Genomic DNA, 20,658 nt, shown 5'->3' on the forward strand with positions numbered 1-20,658 from the left:
CGAGAAAGCATGATCTAATATGACACTTTTTTAAAATTTAATTAACTGCCGACAAGCGAGTAATTAAAGAATATTCAAATTAGTGTTCAATGTTAATTCAGTTAACTCAGTGTTAAAATGGAGCATTTGAGAAAAATATAATTAAAAATTCTACATTTTATTGTATTCTGAAAAAGTAACAACAGCTCAATCAAATTATATAGACACTTGTAATGGTATGAAACGTGTAACTTACTTTTGGCATTTGGATAACAGGGGGCACTGTGAACAAAAATATGGAGATAGAAGGAGTGATAGTTGAATATATTCCGTTTGTTTTACGTGGGATATATGTTATATTAATTAAACGTAATGAGCTAGTTTTTTCGTATTGAACGCGAGGAACGTCACTTGGAGTTTTGACTTGAAAGCTACAAAGAAGACCTGGTGTACGTATGCAGTATAGGTAACTATATGTAGCATAATCGACTATTTAGTATAATATTAGTTTTTAGGCATGCTATTTTTAAGTAGGTATTTAACCTGCAGTGAACTTGTTTCCCTATAAGTTATAAACACGAAGTATAAGCTTCATTGCCGAAAGCAGTAGAATAACTGCATACAATTATACAAAGTAATGTGTATATGTAACTTCTGTTTCTTAAAAGCTGTGAGACTAAGGAAGTAAGTGTGAATTTTGCATCATTGTTATTTTTGATATTTTTAAGAATTAATATATTATTGGTAGTGGTACTAGACTGATTTCATCTTCAACAGTTCAGGTAGATTATCAGATATAAATTATGCTTCCTGTTTGATGAAAAAAAAAGAGCTTGGAATAAATAGATATATAAAATGAAATTAACCTAAAATTTAAAGGTTTTCTTTTTTTTGTATTTGAAAGTTTTTAATATTATGGTTGTGTAATTTGTATTTCATTAAACCTTTCCTTTTCCTTCATGAGTAACTATACATTAAACTAGTGTCATGGAGTTGTTCATTTATTACACCCTTTTAATTTTTGGAGTGTATACTGTTGTATAGGAGACATTTTAATATTAGAAGTAGAAATAAATATTATAATACCAAATTATTGTTTTTCTTTAATTGGATACTCAGTGTTTCACTTTACAGCTTCTTCAGGAGTGTTCCTTTAAAATTCCAGCTGTAACTGATACTACAAAGCTTTAAATTGTATAAGCAATTCAAATAGAATCTATATTAGGCATTTGTGAAAGAAGTTGTAAGGCAAAATGTTGAGTGTTCAGTTGAAGTAAAGCAACAGTTTGGTGTTATAAAGTCATTTATTTCAAGCATTACAGCTTTATGTTGAGTGTTCAGTTGAAGTAAAGCAACAGTTTGGTGTTATAAAGTCATTTATTTCAAGCATTACAGCTTTATGTTGAGTGTTCAGTTGAAGTAAAGCAACAGTTTGGTGTTATAAAGTCGTTTATTTCAAGCATTACAGCTTTATGTTGAGTGTTCAGTTGAAGTAAAGCAACAGTTTGGTGTTATAAAGTCATTTATTTCAAGCATTACAGCTTTATGTTGAGTGTTCAGTTGAAGTAAAGCAACAGTTTGGTGTTATAAAGTCATTTATTTCAAGCATTACAGCTTTATGTTGAGTGTTCAGTTGAAGTAAAGCAACAGTTTGGTGTTATAAAGTCATTTATTTCAAGCATTACAGCTTTATGTTGAGTGTTCAGTTGAAGTAAAGCAACAGTTTGGTGTTATAAAGTCATTTATTTCAAGCATTACAGCTTTTTGCTTCCAAACCAGAACATATTGGGATTCTTATAATTTTAATTATTTAAAAACCAAAATCCAGAACATTGGTAAAATAGGGAATGCTACTAAAACTCTTTATCCTTGATAAGACTCTAATTAAACAATAAATCACAAAAGCATAAAAAATTGTTATATCTGATGATTTCTTTCAATGTGACTCATAAAACAACAACAAACAGACAAAACATCATTCTTTAGGTTTTAGTTATTTTATTCTTCATGTACTTCATGTTATTGATTCCACTGTTTTCCAAGTTATGGTAATGTTTAACAACTGATATTTAATTACTAAATATTATGCTGACTTATTAACAGTTTCAGTACCACTGACTTTTTTTTTGGTCTGAAATGAATCCCGTATTTGTAACAGAAAGTGAAATACAAGTGTTCACCTATAACACACAAGATTGAATTGTGCTATTTTTTATTTCTCTTTAAGGAAACAGCGTTAGTATTATGACTACAATAACAATATGCATGACTGTTTATATGTGAATTGTATGTAAAACAACTTTGTAGGTTGCAAGTCCTGTTGGCTGTTTTGTAAATTAACATGTGCTTTTATATTACTGATAACTTGTGTTTCAGACATTTGTATGAAGTGACCAGTATTAGCAATGTGAATTCAGTTATTTAATCTTTTTTTGGCTAGATCTGAATCATTTCTTTAAGCATTTAACTGCATTGAATACAACTAAAAATTCTGGGTCTTAAAAATCATAAAGAATTTAAGCATAGAAAAGCAAAAGTAAATTTGGGTGAAACTGATCAGGCCTCATTTAAGGTATTGTTTCAGTCTTCTTGTTTTTGAAGGATATAGAGGTGTTATAGTGCAGAGAAGGGCTTCTCAAAGTTAAAACTGGTAGACTAACAGAAAAGCTTAATTTATGAAGTTTAAGTGAACTGCTTATGGGAAATCTGTTTTAGTGGAGAAGTGATAATGTGGTTGAAAATAGGACCACACTAAAGTTATTGTAATAAACAAAATGTTTTAATTGTTGGGATAAGTCCAATAAATGTAAATTAGTGTTTGTAGATTTGTATATTATTCCTATGAAAGAATAGTTAGACTAGAAAAGCCTGTTTGTTAAGTATTGAACTATAGCAAATAATGCAATATCTATTAAGTATAATCATTTTGAGTAATATATTAATGAAGTTGTAAACATAATTCATAGCTAAATGTGTAATATTTATTTTGGCAATTGATGTGATTAGTGTCACAACCTACTATTTTACTTTTTGTATTTAAATCATAATATACTTAAGTAGAAGGCAAAATATTCTCAGAAGTATAGAATATGGATTAAAAGTAGTAACTTAGCAGTACATGTATATGTTGAGACTTTTGTAAACCAGCTATGTATAGTTATTTTAATAACTTAGGGTGGTTTTGAAATTAAAATAATAAATGCAACAGTCAACGAAGTTTGGAAAATGTAGGTTTTAAAAGGAAACATTTGCAGATAATGTTTTGTTTTTGTTATTTAATATAATGACCAAAACTGAAAAGGGAAAAATGTTCAGTGTTTTTTACATTTTTAAGAGCAATTCTTGTATTATAACAGGTGAACTTACAATTTATTGAAATACACTGTAGTATAACATGAAACATAAGAACCATTTATTTTTTAGCAAAGAATTGGATAATTAAGTAATTGGTTATAACAAGCAGAAAATAAGTTCATAAATTTATTCTTTCAGGTTTGAATATTCTGCTTAGAATTAAGTGTTTTGAAAACAATGTAATAATTAAAGATTACAAAAGCATTATATAAATTTAAGTACAGTTTTACATCTTACACTATTACAAATGTATCAGTAGACCAGTTAGTCATAACTTGTTATAAGATTTAAAATGTTTTTTTTAAACCCTTTTATGCATAGAAGAGTAAATAATTTTAACACCACCTATAAAATATATGAAATGGAATATTATCTTTTGATGTTAGTAGTCAGTCATGGTTTATGTTCTATGTCCTTTGTTTGTTTGGTTGCTTGAGGTCCTAAAACCACAGTTATTTCCTAAAAGAAATCATGATTTGAAATGAAGGCTTTACTGTTCTCTTTTTTTGTCATATTTTTATTTTTAATTTCTGTAATGCCATTAAGGGTCAGAAATCGAATTGTATTACACACATACACACTAAAATGTGTTCTCAACAGTTCTAGGAAATCTTTATTAAAGATGTTACCTTTTATAAATAATAGTAAAATATTGTATTTGTGAATTTGATGGGGGATATTCTCTAAGTTATAAAGATATGATATAATTTGGAATAGTTCTTTTTGAAGCAGGAAGAATAGATTCTAGTGTTGTGCATATTACCACATTAATTTTTATAAAGTTTTAGTTCATACTTCATAGAAAACTTGGTTTCACAGAACCATTAAAGACTTTCTAATGATACCTTAGTATTTTAACTATTTGTACTTATCAACACAAAGTGGTATTTTAAAAAAACAAGTAACACTGATAGTTTTATAGGTATCACAGTAATCAATTACTAATATATCTTGTTACTCTGTATATGGTTTCAAAGGTGTGCTTTCTATGTTTTAGCAGTGACACAACATCAAATGGTTTACCTGAAATTTTTAATGTTGCTTTGAGAGACTAACAGTGGGATGAGGTGGCCATGTTATATCTATTATGGTATGTAATTAAGCTTCCATTTTCTTTAGGACATAACCAATGCACAACAAAGGACCATGTGGGTTTTCAAGGCTGTCCCAGCATTCCACTTTTGAGAACAAATGTTAAACTTACCCTTTAATTTTCAAAAAAATGATTAATTACCCCTTTTTAAATTATACTAAAATGCTTACATCCACTGCTGATGGAAACTCATTCCATAAGTCAATAATCATGTTAGAAAAGTAAAACTGTCATATCTGAAACCTGGACTGAATTTTATAAATCTCCCTCTCATGTCTTCTGAATAAGGATTGTTTGTTTGTTTGTTTTGAATTTCCCACAAAGCTACTAGATGGCTATCTGTGCTAGCCATCCCTAATTTAGCAGTGTAAGACTAGAGGGAATGCAGCTAGTCATCACCACCCACTGCCAACTCTTGGGCTACTCTTTTACCAATGAATAGTGGGATTGACCATCACATTATAACACTCCCATGGCTGAAAGGGTGAGCATGTTTGGCATGACGGGGATGCGAACCTGTGACCCTCAGATTACGAGTCGCACGCCTTAACATGCTTGGCCATGCCGGGCCCCTGAATAAGGAAATAAGAGGTATTTATCCTATTGGTTCCCAGTATATCAGTAATCTCAAACTTCTGTAAAATCACTTCTTACTTTTCCTTAATCCAGAAGAAATCAGTTGAGATGGTAGCGTATCCCCATTATTCCTCTGGAATAAATATAGTATTTCTATGAATCTTTTCCAATAAGTCAATATACTTTTTGATATAAGTAGTTTGACTAGACTTCTTGAATAACAACTTTTATCATCCAATCAATTTTTAATCTAATGTGATTTTCTTAGCTAATATTTATGGGTCACCTTAAAAAAACAAACAAACTTAAATTTAAGTGTATCAAGCCAGCATCCTATCTGTAAACCAGATAATGTGTAAAGTTCTCATAAAAGTTGACAAGCAAGCAAGAAATATTTCTTGATTATGTTTATTATGTTTCACTGGATAATTTTTCAAAGCATCTTTTATTACTAAAGAAGTAAGACTGGTGAGACTGTTATTTGCAGATGATGACCCATTTAAAGATAGGAGTAATGTTATCAACTTTCCGGTTCTCAAACACCTGTTCACATTCTCTTCATCTATTATAAATGAGAGAAGCTTCGATATATGATCTTTGACCTCTTTAAAGTGCTGTGAATAATATTGTTAAATCCAATTTTTAATCTTAAATTTTCTTGATACACTTGATTTAAGTTACTCCCAGTATTTCTTGTAAAAACAAAACATTTTAAAGTTCATCCATTTCACAGTCTTCAGTGAAAACTATTGCTGAATAAGATTTATATGCCAAACAGTTTACACTTCACTTTAAAATTGCCATCTTTACAACATTCAAAGAAATTACATATCACCTCATTGGGTTTCCACAATACTAGGTAGGAAAAAATCTAGTCACAGTACAATAAAAGTTTTTTTTTTAATTGTATACCAAACTTCTTTCAAAAGAGTATTTGTAGAAATACCACTAAGAGAAATTAATTGCAAATGTATGTGATACAACAATCCGTGGTGACGAGAAAACCCACTTGTAGAGAAAATTGTGTAAAAAAACAAACAAACCAAAAAACTGCTGGTATGGATAGAGAAAGCACTAGTAGAGGAGCGAACAAGTTTTGACCTTCTTTTGTCATCGTCAGGTTTACAAAGAAAGAAAGAAGTAGCTGATCGATAGCTGACCACATGTTTGAAGGCGGTTGTGCAAGTGAGTGTAGGAATGTAGAGGGCGTGCTTAGATGTTGGATATATTTATTAATATAGGTATAAAGGTGTTCCTTTGTATTGGTTTATTTTGGGTTGAGTTGTATAAGTAAGGCAAATCAGGAATGTAGATAATTAAAGTGTCAGCAGGTGTTTGTACTGAATAATGAACGATAAACAAGCCTTTGTCAAAGCTTTGGCTTTCTTGAACTTTTCTGTCTTGGGATTTTTGTTCCATTATTAAGACCACGAAGGGTGAAGAACTTCGTAGACCTTTTTCACCCTGACATAATTGAATCTATTTGAAAAGCACCAAAATTCCATTTAAAATTTTGTACTCTTGGTGGATGTCCAGTCGGAACCTCGGAGTTTAAGAATGCTAAGTATATCTGTTCCACATGCGGTTCGTAGAGTAGTTCCATCTACTGAAGTAGGATACAACACAACTATCGCAGAAAACAACATATTTTTCGTGACTAAAAACTCTTCTACAAAAAAATGCCAAATAATATTAATTTAGCACATGACCCGAACCAAATATTTATGTGGGAAAATAGAGCATTTCCAAAAACAAATTTTACAGATGTGGAATTTATATTAAAGAACACTGTAGTATGTGGAATAGTATAGTAAGCTGCGAAATAAAGGCTGTTTTAATCTGTTTCCTCTTTGTTATACAATATTTATTGCAGAGTTAGTTCTGTAGTTCTTAGTTTTATTTTCGTCAGGTAATGCAGATAATTGATATTTATTGTTTTTTGTTGTTCTGCAGCTCAGTCGTTCAACTATATTGTAAAGACGCATAAAACATGAGCAAAAGTTCAGTTCTTTTGGCTAACGTATTTCGTCATTGTATCTGGCCGTTTACATATGTATTACTGTGTTGTGGGTTTTACACCTGTTCTATAATTAGTTTCCAAATGATTACATCTTTTTCTATATAGTTTCCTACAAATGGAGTAAACGTAGCAAGAAATAAAACAACATTTTAATAATAATCATAAAGAAGATATTTATTTGAGTTACTGTTGTACAAGGTTTTCTAACGGAACAATGAGAGTTCCAAGTTAGGTAGTGTTGTTTCACACAGTAGTCAATCTTATGTTACGTTACACAACAAGCTGCTTGACAACTACGTGTCTAGTTTCTAAAGTACTAAGGTTGAGAAATTTCGTAATTAAAAAATTAATAAACTGAAATAGTACACAAAAGGTTTTAACTTGAGATTTTAATTTTTTAACATTTTAGAATTTGATGGACAAGTACGATCTGAGGGTTTACTTCCGAAATAAAAATATATTGTGGTTCCTAAACTCATCAGAACAGATGGTCTGATTTTACCTGTGTAATAAAAACAGATCATGTATCAGCGCATGTTTTACTTGTAGGTTAGAGTTGCACTGGTGGTGCTGTGGTTCCATTACATTGGTGGTGGTGGTAGTAGTGGTGGTGGGTAGGGTGCTAGTTTCCTTTCCTTTAGTTTGTTATTTCATAATTAACTGTAGTTAGTGCAGATAGTCCTCGTGAGCTATTCGCAGAATTCAAGAAACAACCTGCTAAAATGACTTAAGCACATGAACTCAAGCTATCCCTTATAGTAATACAAGCTTACAATTTTCAGTTCAACAGATTTATAGTAAACTCTTCTAGCTTTTCATCATGTCGTGACTATATTCTAGTTTTTATTGTATACATCGAATAGCTATAATATCGAGCACTCGGTTTTCTCGATGTTTAAAACAGTGTAGAAAATGTCTTATCTGTAATAATCTGGCATCAAGTAACCACACCTTTCAATCACAGTATATGCACATTTTACATTATGAATAATCTGTACGTCACAAAAGAACATTCTTCAATATTGCACGAAGAAGTAATAAAAACATTTTATAGTATAAAATCATTAATTGGAAAGGAGTTTCGGACACGTAGCCTAAAATAGCAAAATGATTATAAAATTCGATTCCTTTATAGACAGTGCAACAACTTGTAGAATAAGGGTTAGAAATAAATTGGAAATACAGGGTTGTAGCAATGGAGAACTTGACAAAAACTAAGCCTCCAAGATAGCTAATATGAATTGAATATAGCCGAAGAACGTAGATGGAAACGCAGAAGTAAATAAACAAATGGTGATAATTGAGCAGGTTAGGAAAATCTTAGTTAAAACAGTAGTATAGAGAAAAAGGTTTCTGTACTTGTATTCCGAAATTCATAGAAAAGGAATATTATGAGAAAAGACTACCAACATTACAAGATTAACCTAATTAAGAATGATATAAAAATATACTGTATCATTCTATTAAAACTTTAAACAATTCAGGAAAGCATACTCAATATTGATTGAAGAAAAACCTTAGATGTATATTAATTCTAGGAATATATACCATTTTGAATCTGAATGAACGCTTGCACCATTGGATATTAAGCTACCAAGACCTTTATATTTATATATAATAACCAAATGTCTGTCTGCCTCTCACGCTCTGTACCTTCTGAGCGGTTAACACTTGTTTTCAAGAGTACATTACAAGAAAATTATTCATTTTTGTAATGCTTAAAATTTTATATGGGTATTAACATTGCTCCATCAGTATCCGTATGTACTGAACAACCAACCTGAGAAAAAAAGAAATGCAGAAAACCTTGATAAGAATAAACATCTTTATTTTTGTTGGGGAATTTTATTGAAGAAAACGAGACTTCCTTTATCGACTGATTGAAAAAAATATTTCGAAGACAGAACATGAACAAAAAAAACGGTAAAGAGAGGAACATGTTTGAGTATGTATTTGTTGTTATTCAGTTTATTCATTTTTTTCTTCTTGTATTGTATTATATACTCGTAGGATTTTACTATGTCGAATGAAATGAATTGAATATCTATCTCCCTGTTGACACTTATAGAAATGACAACTATTCAGAAGTACTCGCTTTGGTAGCAGTTTTTTCTTGCGCCCAGTAAAATGAGAAGGAACGATGACACCCAGCAGAAAAAAAATCATTGCAGCTACTTAGCGAACCTGAGTACTTGTAGCATCGAAAACAAAACATGTTTGCTTTAAGCAAATAAGACTGACTGTAATGCACTATTAGCAAAAATGTTTTGTTTTCGATGTTGAAATAGGAAAATGTGAACGTTACACTTGACAATAATATTGTAAATTCGCTTTTATTCAACAGAATATGTTCACTGTACATTTCATATTTCGTCATTGGTATTTCTAGGAAGGATAACGTTGAACTGTTTCAACGAGCATGTGCAAATACTTTCATTCTTTAATCATTTTCGTAATCCACAAATAATAGGCCTAAAATTCTGTGTGACACCACACTTCATCTTCACAAGAAACTATATGATTTGCTTGAATATTTTGATTTTCTATTCCTTCTCTATATGGAAGTCTGACGGTATATGGTTTCTTTGCTTGCATTCTTTGATCCAGTACATTCTCTCCACATCAAACCCTGATAATGTATGGTTTGTTGTAAGTGCAAGACTAGATAATGCCCTGTGCTTATTGTGGATATCTGATTTATTGGGTTTTTTGTTTAAAATGCGCCCAATGTCTTCATAGGAGTATTTCACAGTAATGGCTGTAACTGAATGTTTTGATAATGGGATTCGTAGTGTGGTGATAATTATGTTCTCTAACACGTTTTATGGTAAACTCTTTATCTATAATATGAGGTCGTCAAAAATTATTGTTGCATTTTTGAACACTTTGATTAATTACCCCCGGAAAACGTACATCACTTATAATAGTTAAACGAATCACCTAAACATCACGTTAGTGTAGCCTGTTTAATGTTTAAAGTTTGGTGTACTTTAATTCCTTATTAAGATGGCACATGACGAGATACACATTTGAAATGTAATGATGTATGAATACAAGAATGGAAACAATTCCTTGGTAACCACAAAGAATATCAAACATTTTTTTATGGAAATGTTTTGAACGTTCATAAGTGTCAACAATGATTCAGCAAATCTCGCTCACGTGACTTGAGCTTCAAAAACTGATGGCAGGGGCCAACATTGGAATTGATATAATACTCTGAGGACGCTTGTTGAGTCGAACCCATAGCAACACACTCGTGAAATGGCCCTGAAATTGCATGTTTCTCGTGAAACAATGCGTAATCATCTGAGGAATATGGGGAAAACACCGTAAAGAAGGTGCCTTACGAACTCTCCGATGATCATCGTTTCAGACATGTGAAAGTTGCTTCGTCTCTTCTGGCGCGTAATGTGCATGAACCATTTTTGGACAAAATTATCACCGGTGATGAAAAATGGATTCTCTGCCAATATTAAATGCCAAAAATAGTGACTCAGTTCTAGACAAAAATCACTTCTGGCCACAAAACCTGGACTCTATCTGTTGAAAGCAGTGCTTTGGATTTTGTGGGACGTTAAAAGGGTAATTCGTTTAAAACTCCTCAGTCTACAGCGAATTGTCAATACAGATATATTTACTCAGCAACTGTAACGTTTAACTCAAGTCTTTCATTAGAAACGTCCTTCAGTGGATAAGGTGTTCTCGTCCATAACAGTGCCCATCCACATGTTGTACGTTTGGCGCAAGAAAAGATTATGGGTTTGGGTTGGGAAGTTCTCCCCACCCACCTTATTCTCCAGTTGTGACACCATCAGATTATCATCTTGTTTGAAAAAGTTCGCTGCAACATCATCTTAATGGGAAAACGTATATAAATGTGGGAAGGTGCTAAAGAAGATACCATGTTTTTTGCTTCAAAGCCCAGTGATTTCTTTAATCGGGGCATTAACAACTTGCTTGTCAGATGGAAAATCATGATCGATAAATATTGAGTATTAAATTTAACAAATGTTTTGTTTTGATATATAAGTTCGGTTTCTTCATATAAAAAGGGGTATTAATGTTTTGATGACCTAATTATCAAAATAGCTTAGATGTGCATCTGATGCCGTAGCTCCAAGATGAAAGAATCCAGAAACCCGAAACTTTGTATACATATTAAGGAGATTTTGAGAGTGTACATCTGGATAATATTTTTTAGATTTGACGCAAAATCTTTATAGCAAATATTTCTGTCCTCTAGCCTTCTATTTCTACTTCCTAGAGATCTATAGAACTTCTGATTCTCACTTATTGAATTAACAATGCGTGGAAGTTTCTGTCAAATACTCCTTTTCAACACAAACACTGGAATGAAAATAGAAATTTGAGGAAAAAAAAGTTGAATTAAATTTGGGAAACGACAAGAAATAACGAGGGAAAAAAAAGAATACAAGAATATTCAGATAATTCTTAGTATGAAAAGAATTCAAAAACGAATCTGAGAAGTTTAAAACTATTTGTTTTTTAAAAAGAACTAAATTGAGCTCAGGAAATGGCAACAGACAAATCAGTTAAAGAACTGATGCATTGGAATTAAAATAGAGATGCTTGACTGGTACATCGAGGTCTGTGAATTATTGGAGGATCTTGAAATACAGCAGCGGTGCATGAGTATTTTATACAAGTGTTTAGTAAAGATCGATACAATTAATGGAACTTTTATAAAAGTCGGTAATTGGTTTACGTAGGGGTTTAGCGGGGCTCGGCAATTAGCATACCAGACGTGGATAGGAAGTACTGTGACTCGTGTTTCCTTACGGTAAAATGCAAAAGATGAACCGTGCTCCGCCTTTTGGAGACGTGGGTGCGTTATAAGAATAATAGTAAGATCTTATTGGTCAGTCTGACAGTAGTAACTCAAGCGTTGACGATGAATGGTATTGGCTAGCTGCCTTCTTAGCTTCTCAACTTTAAGTGATATTGAATGAACCTAACTTGTGTAAGCGCATAATTGCTATTTAATTGGTGTTTTCACATGAGAATATTGACTTGTGCTGGGCTTTAAAACCCGTGTGCATGGGTCAGCGGTTTATAATACAGCAGTGTTGTGATTGCCCTATTATTAGTTGTCTGGAAATGTAATATTGTCTTTAATACACTCGTAGTTTAGCAGTATGTTTAAAGGTTTAAATACCTGCGAATGGTAGAGCACACATAGTTCGTTGTGAAGAGTTGTTTAATAGTAAATAACATCAGTATCCGATACGTTAGTAATACTCTTATTACTTAGATTTTTACACCACTTTCTGTTAATATTTAATTTTTATTTGGTGGTATATTTTATTTTATTTACATTTATGAAGGAGTTTTTATGGACTAAGATTTAATCTTTAGTAAATTTGTTCAATTATCATCAGACCTCCTTTTCAAATATTGCTTTATTTACTGTTGCTTTGACAGGTATATTATCTAAACCCCAAATACCAAGTTGAACCATTTCTTCCAGTATAGACTCTAGAAGATACGGGCAGGTTACTTTGTTCGAATGTATTCCCGTTCTCTGAAGCTGCTCATTTCGATTGTAATTTGGTGACTGTGCTTGAGGAAGAAAGTATTTGTGCTCTTTTGAATCAATTTTGGACATTGCGTTACCTTCGTGGGAGAGTCTTCGACCATCTTGATGGGGCCTCGCATGCCAAGTGGTTATGGTGTTCGATTCGTAATCTGAGGGTTGCAGGTTGGATCCACAACACACCAAACATGCTCGCCCTTCTAGCCGTGGGGGCGTTTAATGTGCGGTCAATCCTACTATTTGTTGGTAAGAGAATAGCCAAAGAGTAGCAAGTGGTGATGACTAGTTGCCTTCCCTTTGGCCTTACTCTGTTAAATTAGGGACGGCTTGCGCAGATAGCCCTTGGGTAGCTTTGCGCAAAATTAAAAAACAAATAAACAAAACAACTTGATGAAAATGCTGAATTATGCCTTGTACATGATCGTAAACAATATTCTGAGCATTCTGGATATCATTTATTATTTCAAAGGAACTTAAACAACCAATATGTTGTTACACCACTTGAAGCAGTTTTCTCTGCTATAACAATACTGGCAGTAAGTATCAAGTGTCTGTTTTTTATTTAATATTTTACTGTAACTTCAACAAATAGTCAAAACATGATTACATTGATCTATTGTTCATATTTTGTATTCTAAACAAAACTACTTGCATCTGAAATGAGAGATTATCAGTCTCTTATGATGAAGAATGATCACAGCTGGAGGAATAAGTTGATTGGACATGGTTTAACCTTTGTTTACATTGTAAGGCTCTCAATTTGTCTTTTTTTACTCCAGGTCTGTTAATAGATGCTACAGTTTTTCTAGAAGCATATGTACTTTTTTTCTGTTGGTAGTGAAAGGTTTATTTAATCAACTAATGAAAGAAGCGTCTAAGCTGTTTTCGTTTCACTATATTGCTGAACTTGTACAGCTTAAATTATTAACTGACACATCACATCACCAGCCTATTTTGAAATTAATGAACCATCTGCACTTGTAAGCTCAACGTGCTCGGGTATTTGTAGTAGTATAGAGCTTAAGGCCAGTTCTGCAACAATTTAATTATATTATTATGAAGACTTAGTTATATTATTATTTATGTAAGCTGCATTTGTATTTTAATTATTCTTTGTGGTAAAAAAAATTTAAAGATTATCTAGTGAAATTATATCAAAAGCAAATCAACATGCCTTCACTAAAAGGACATTTTCCCTTACTAACCTGTTAGTACGTTATAATGTTACGATCAATCCCACTATTCATTGGTAAAAGAGTAGTCCAAGAGTTGGTGGTGGGTGGCGATGCTAAATTAGGGATGGCTAGCACAGGTAGCTCTCGTGTAGCTTTTAGCGAAATTCAAAACAAACCAAACCCTTACTAACATGTTCACTTTTTCAGGCTGTTATATGCAATCTAAACTATGGAAAGGGCAGGGTCTTTATCTTTTTATTTTCAAAAAACTTTTGAAAAGGTGCCACGCAAACGATTAATAAAACAATAACAACATTACACTGTTAAGTTTAGATGAGAGAAAACAAAAGTTATTAAATGATTCATTGAAATTGGGCCCTTGCCACTTGTGTAGTGTCTCGGGGGCCAGTGCTTTTTTTTTTTTGTAATTCAAATCAGTGATAAGATTAGGGGACATAGTAACTCTATGGTTTGTGAAAGACAAATTCTTGGGAATTTGTAGCTGCATTGGGGACGTTCAGGTGCTGCAAAATGAACTGGATCAGTTGGTAATTTGGACAAATGTGTGGTAAACTATCTTTAAGTTTAAGATACTGCAGTTTGATTATCAGAATTTGGTCTCTTTATCTGAAAGAATATTGGCTTATCGGAAAGGGTTCATGTGAATAGCACTATAATGATTTCAGTGATGGAAAGGTTATTTTATTAGAATAGTTTAAACCGCTTAACTTATTTGAACTTGAGAAAAGAAAGGTAGTGGATATTACAAGATTATTTGGGTAAATTGATAAGATAAAGTATTTTGATTTCTTGAGCTATTTTCCGAAGAATTAGGACGAGACATAAATTTAACATCTGGGACAGACGGGATAAGCCCTAGTTAAAACTATTGTGTTTAGGATGATTGGCCTGTAAAGTGAGTTGCCGTTGGCAGTAAGAGATGGACACTTCAGAAAGTTTAAAAGGACAATCACAAATTTCTTGTGTTAAGATTCTACGTTTTTTCAAGGATGGGTGTGAAGTGATAACCTTCATTGACTAAAATGTTTCTTGTTGTTATCACTGTCTTATTTTATTTTTATTATATCCCCCAATGCTGTAACTTGTCCTTCCATCATTTCTTTACACTCTTTTGTTATTTATTATCATCAAACTAAACTCTTAACAGAATTTTATTTGGTTTCTTGTGACATTTGAAGAATGGTGTTTGTATGAAAATCAGATTGTTGCACATGCACACTGGGTGCGAATGTTTGGCCTCAACATTTTTTGTAACATAAAAATGTGCTACATATATAAATGGATTAAAAAACACAGAACAAAGAGTCTTATTTAACTAGTTCCACTCTTGTATTTGTGAGAAAATGTGACCAAGTCGTTACTCTAAAGAATCTTTTGAGGACGTTTCCATAATGTTCGTTTCCATTTCATGTTAGTGTTTGTTGCGTGGAATGCTCTTCGTTTATTTGTTTTTGGCTGATTGGTTGAATCTTTTTCAGTGACATTTAAAGTTTCTCTGTGTAGTGAACACAAGGCTTCAAGTGAGGTTGCTTTAGTGCAGGTGTGGTGTTTCGTTTATTGTTACGTCCAGTGGTTCTGGCTTGGCTATGTATTGGTTTGGTGATTGGACCAACATTATTGAAGAAACGTTTTATTTATACAGCGAAAGTTCCGCAGCCAGAAGCGACAAAGCATAAAAATTTCTTAAAAGAGTAAAAGTCACGTTAGATTTTTTTTTGTAACATAAACGAATTCATTCATTTCCTGATACTTTACTTTCACAGGACAACGACGATTCTATAAAAAGTTTCCATTTACATTTCGTAAGTTTGAAGTCATCAATACAGTACGTTTTGAATGATGAACAGACAGTTACATCAGCAGCAACACTATTAATTATGAAAAAATACTCACAGTTTGTACCTAGAACTTAAAACAATCGGAATGATGCCATATATTTAATTGTATATGTTCGTGGTGCGCAAGGGGATTGCGCAGCTACGAATACAGAAACGTGTAAGGTATAACTAGAAGTACAAGTTTAAAAAACAAACAAACTGCGATACAAATGTTGCTATATTACTTGGCAGTAGTAACAACAATTAATATGGGGAAATCACATATACTGTATGTATACCCAAATAGTTTAGAGTGGGGAGATGTTAATGTATCTTGTTGCAAAAGGAACGAATTGAGGTTAGTTACACTCTTAACAACCAAGTAAAAAGAAAGTCAAATACACAAGGTTTCAGCTGTGTAGATTTTTTATTTACTTTTGAGAGTGGAATTAACGTCTCGTAAACACACCTAATTTTGTTTCCGAACAGTTTAGTGCAAATGGATAAAAATCTCCTCACTCCAGGTATAGGAAATATATTTTGGATAGTGGCTGTTGGGTGTTTATTGGGGATAATTTGAAACTTGTAAATTACGAACCAACATAGCTGCCTTTGAATAAACTGTTTTGTTTTGTCTTGTTTTATAAGTGAAACTCTAAGCAGACAGATGATGCTAATCAGTCTTCTCGTTCTTTTGTTCCTCCACTTATCTTCTGTAGTATCTGTTGTTTCATCTTCACGTGTTTATTTTTGTTACTAGATAAAGAAGAAATCTGTTTAGTTTAATATAAAATAGCCGTTTGTATATCACAAATACAACTTTTAAAAACTCAATTTCATTAGAAGGATTCAGAAATACAAATAACAGCACCTCTATTTTAATCAGGACGCAGAGATGCTTTACATATGGTAAACCCTAATTATGGTATTATAATCCAATGATATGGGAATATACCCTGTCGTGATAGTTACATTTCTTGCCAAAACAACGTGACTGTTGATTGGATTTGGGTGGTCGATATAACATGATTTTTTACTTTTTATTACACACTTGTCAACTTTTAGCTTCAAGTTTTTATAATTGTGCGTTAATACTCAAAACTTAATTAAAAGCTGACAAAGACTAGTTTGTCAAATACGTGGATAAGTGTTACATATGGACAAAAAACAATTTCATGTTTTTTCGATTCTCTCGGAAGTGAACACACAGAAGATACTGTCAGACCTTGGTGGTAATGAACTGTAATAAAATGATGGCTCTGTGGCAGGACCATCCAGTTCCTCTCTGTTAGTTTCTACTACTCCTGTTGGTAAAGTGAACAACTTACAGAGAGGCCTGGCACGACTAGGTGGTTAGGGATCTCGTCTCGCAATCTGAGAGTCGCAGGTTCGAATACTTGTCCCACAAAATATGCTCGCACATTCAGGCGTGGGGGCGTTATAATGTATGGGTCAATTCCACTATTCGTCGGTAGAAGAGTAGCCCAAGAGTTGGCAGTGGGTGGTGATGGCGAGCTGGCTTCCCTCTAGTTTTTCACTGTTAGGGGCGGCTAGCGCAGATAGTCCTCGTGTAGTTTTGTGCGAAATTCAACAATAAACAAACACTTAATAGTGTTTAATAACGAGAAAAGTCAGTGTTTGTTTAGATTTGAACTAATGACAACACGAAATAAAATGAACTATTAAGGCATTTGAAAACCAAAAACTCCGATCACTTGAGCTGAGTAACAGTGTCTGCATTTAACAAAAACAAAAAACGAAATAAAAACAAACGTGCTGTGAAAGACCATTTGAGAAAGTAAACTATGAAATGTTTCTTTGCCTTAATGAATTCTTGGAAAAAAATGAATTATATCAGAGTTATTCGTGGCGTTGTTTCTATTAATTTCGGAAAACTCCAGTGTCAATTTGCAGATATATTCCAACTATCAACGGAAGGACAGTATTGAATTCGGTATACATTTATTGGCAGCACAACTTGACATTTGCAAATGACAACTGAAGAAAACTTTAAAAGGCTACTCAGGCAGAATTCAAGTCAAAATCCTTTGGAAACTTTCTCTGTGAAAGTTCAAAAGCAATACCCTAACCTGCCAAGAAAAGTGAAGGATGTATTTTTGTCTTTCACGTGAAAGTGCCTGTGCGATCTCTTCTGCAGGTAGAGGGGATATTCAAGTTGCTATGTCAACAGTTCAATCAAGAATGGACCCAGTCTTATCTCAAGCTCAGGCCCATACTTCACATTAAATTGGTGAGTAAACTGAAATTGTTTGCTATAAGCTATGGCACTATTTTAAGAACTTGTTTTATCCTTATTTGAAGTGGAGGGGTGCACTCACTACGTATAGAAAAAGGGCGCTATAAAAATGTTTGCGTGGCTGTTGATGTACATTTAGTGTTCAATCAGGTATAACCAAGAACACGGCTATACACAGGTGTTTAATCAAACGGGAATTTTAATAATAGGAGTATTTTCCATCTGAATTATGGACAACTTGTTTTTTGGTTTTTATCGTAACAGTTTTCACATCTGTAATTGTGCTATTTGTTGAGCTTAGGTTGATCTGTATTTTTGGCCTTTCAACACGTAAGTAATTGGTATTATTAGCTTTTTTACCACGTAATACTTAAAATTCGTTTTTGCAAACCTGTTATTTCGTATAAATAATATCAAATTTGGATATAATTGAAAAAAAGGTGTACAATAGAATATGCATTCAGTAAAAATATTTACGACTTGTAATGAATAACAAATATAGACATAGATGAGACAATAGTACGTTCTTAGTATAAATTTATGTATATTTAAAGTAACGGTGATGCTTACATTTTATCTGTAGCAAAAAATGTTTCATCATTTATTCTAAGCATTTACTGTTTTGTATACTGTGCTCTTATTGTTAGTTTTAACTGGCTTTAAAACTCAGTTCGCTTTATTTAGATATCCGAAGCGTTACCAAATAAACGACTGAATATGGTGACTGTGGGATCCCTGTCTGAACAGAATGGGTGCGATTTTGTTATTGTACGTGAAGTTTGTGTAATAAGAACCAGTGTTAACCGACAAAGAGCTTTATCATAGGATTATAGGCACCTTGCAAAAAGAAGCAATTTATTTTCGGTGGCGGAGGTTATTTTCACTCCTGTGTCTGTTTGTCAGCAAGATTTCTCGAAAGTGGCTGAATGGACTTGGATGAAAGTTTGTATACATTTTGAACTGTGATCCAACTTAGAAGTGATTAGTGTCTGAAATGTTAAGGTCAAATTTCAAGGTTACGAAAATTCTAAAAGTTCTTAATTTTTAATAAAGGGACCGATTTTCCACATTATTTTTGCTCTGTAGCTTAGCCAAAGATAAACGGATTTTAATAAAACTTAGTGGACATGTGTAGAATATTATTTCTCATTGTCCTGACTAAAATATTGAAGGACATTCGGACTTGATTAGTACCTAATACTTCCGTACGTAATGTGTAAATACTCCAGTCAATAAGTTTAAAACACGATCTTTTTTTTTTTACTCTTGATGAAAGGTGCATTCTTTCAAAAGTTCTTACAGTTGAGCATTCCGTTGAAACTAAGTCTAACTTATTGTTTTGATTTATTTGCTATCAGTAAACAGCTTAATCGTGAGATGTTTTCGTAATATTTTCGTGGGAAGTTAAAACACGAAAACAAACGAATGCTTTATCTTTACACTGTACTTGGTATAGAAGGATAAGTAGGTGTTAGGTAGTATGGTTTGAAGCATTTCAAACAAATAATGGCATTATATAGTCATTTCTGAAATTAGTTTACGTAACTTGGTTCGATATGATTTAATACGACGAAGTTTTTGTAATTTCATATTAATGAGTTTTACATTTGCAAAATCTATAATACAAGTCTGCGATGGCTTTTCACATCAATCTGTTTGTAAAGAGTTTTGTTTGCACATTCTAGTTATATTGGTTACCTAAGCATTTCATAGGTAATGAGGATATAAACGAACTGGCGTTTATTCACTCACTTGTCGTGATCGTTCCTAGCATGAAGCTTTATAGAAGTTGGCAGGTAATTTCTCCGTTATTAAGTCTTTGTAAAATGACAATGACTATTGTACCGTAGCATATGGCGTGTAATACACTGACAGAAATATGTACTGTAATGATGGCGCGCCTCACGTAAATGTTGGCTAGATAGGACCATTAGTGGCAAGGCGAGCGTGACTTCCGATACACGGACCATTGATATTCAAATTTCACGAAGTTCCATTTGCTCGCAGCACATCAGAATTGATTTAACTAGCGAAGATGCTTTATACTAAGTGAACATCGTGCTCGGAACCTTCAAATCACCTGTCCACTTTATGATGTCGTTTCCCTTCCCATGCATCTTGTTTCCTTCATCTCTGCTGGACTAGAAATCGGAAGTTATTGTATAGTGACGTGATTCGTCTGTCTTTTCTTTCTGACGTCAGTATACGAGAAACTTCCATGTCAGTATATACCAAACTCGTTCAAATAATCTATACACTTGCTTTTCTATCATATTTTCAGATATTTTTCGTTTTTTTTAAAGAAATAACCTAATTTTTAAATGAAATAAAACAACAAAACAAACGGAGAAAAACTTTTTATATTAAAACACGAAAAAAAATTGTTGGAACATTCCTGTAACTGTTTAAAACCTCTGGTGTGTACAGAGTGGGAAATGGGAATAATATACAGTTTATTAGATGTTTTAAAATAATTTTATTTTTCCTGACTAGGTACTTGTATACAAATAATTAAAAGTATGAGGTACTCTATTCATACGAAATAATCTGAAATTGCTGTAGAACTTCAAGCATTATTCATTATTCGTGCCCACCAAAGATTAAATCTCGTTATTTAATAAGATTAGCTGACGAGTTGGCGGAAGGTATTATTAATTAGCCACCTTTCCTCTTGTCCATCACTTCAAAATTAGAAAAGGATAGCATAGATAGCCCTTGAAGTAGCTTTGGACGAAATTCAAATAACAAAATTACATGGAACAAAGAAAAAATGTTTCAAGGCTATATATATGGATTTATATCACCTTAC

At 32.8% G+C, this 20,658-nt stretch overlaps 1 protein-coding gene across 1 annotated transcript in view; it reads left to right on the forward strand.

The window, feature by feature from the left end:
* Positions 1 to 249: 249 nt before the first annotated feature.
* The window catches only part of LOC143238763 (phospholipid-transporting ATPase ID-like), a 182,603-nt gene continuing 162,194 nt past the window's right edge, over positions 250 to 20,658 (forward strand). Inside the window, 1 exon segment of the mRNA XM_076479279.1 lies at positions 250 to 445. The gene's annotated coding sequence lies outside the window, so the exon portion shown is untranslated.

The sequence above is a fragment of the Tachypleus tridentatus genome, chromosome 13, assembly GCF_004210375.1.
Source record: "Tachypleus tridentatus isolate NWPU-2018 chromosome 13, ASM421037v1, whole genome shotgun sequence".
Taxonomy (NCBI): domain Eukaryota; kingdom Metazoa; phylum Arthropoda; class Merostomata; order Xiphosura; family Limulidae; genus Tachypleus; species Tachypleus tridentatus.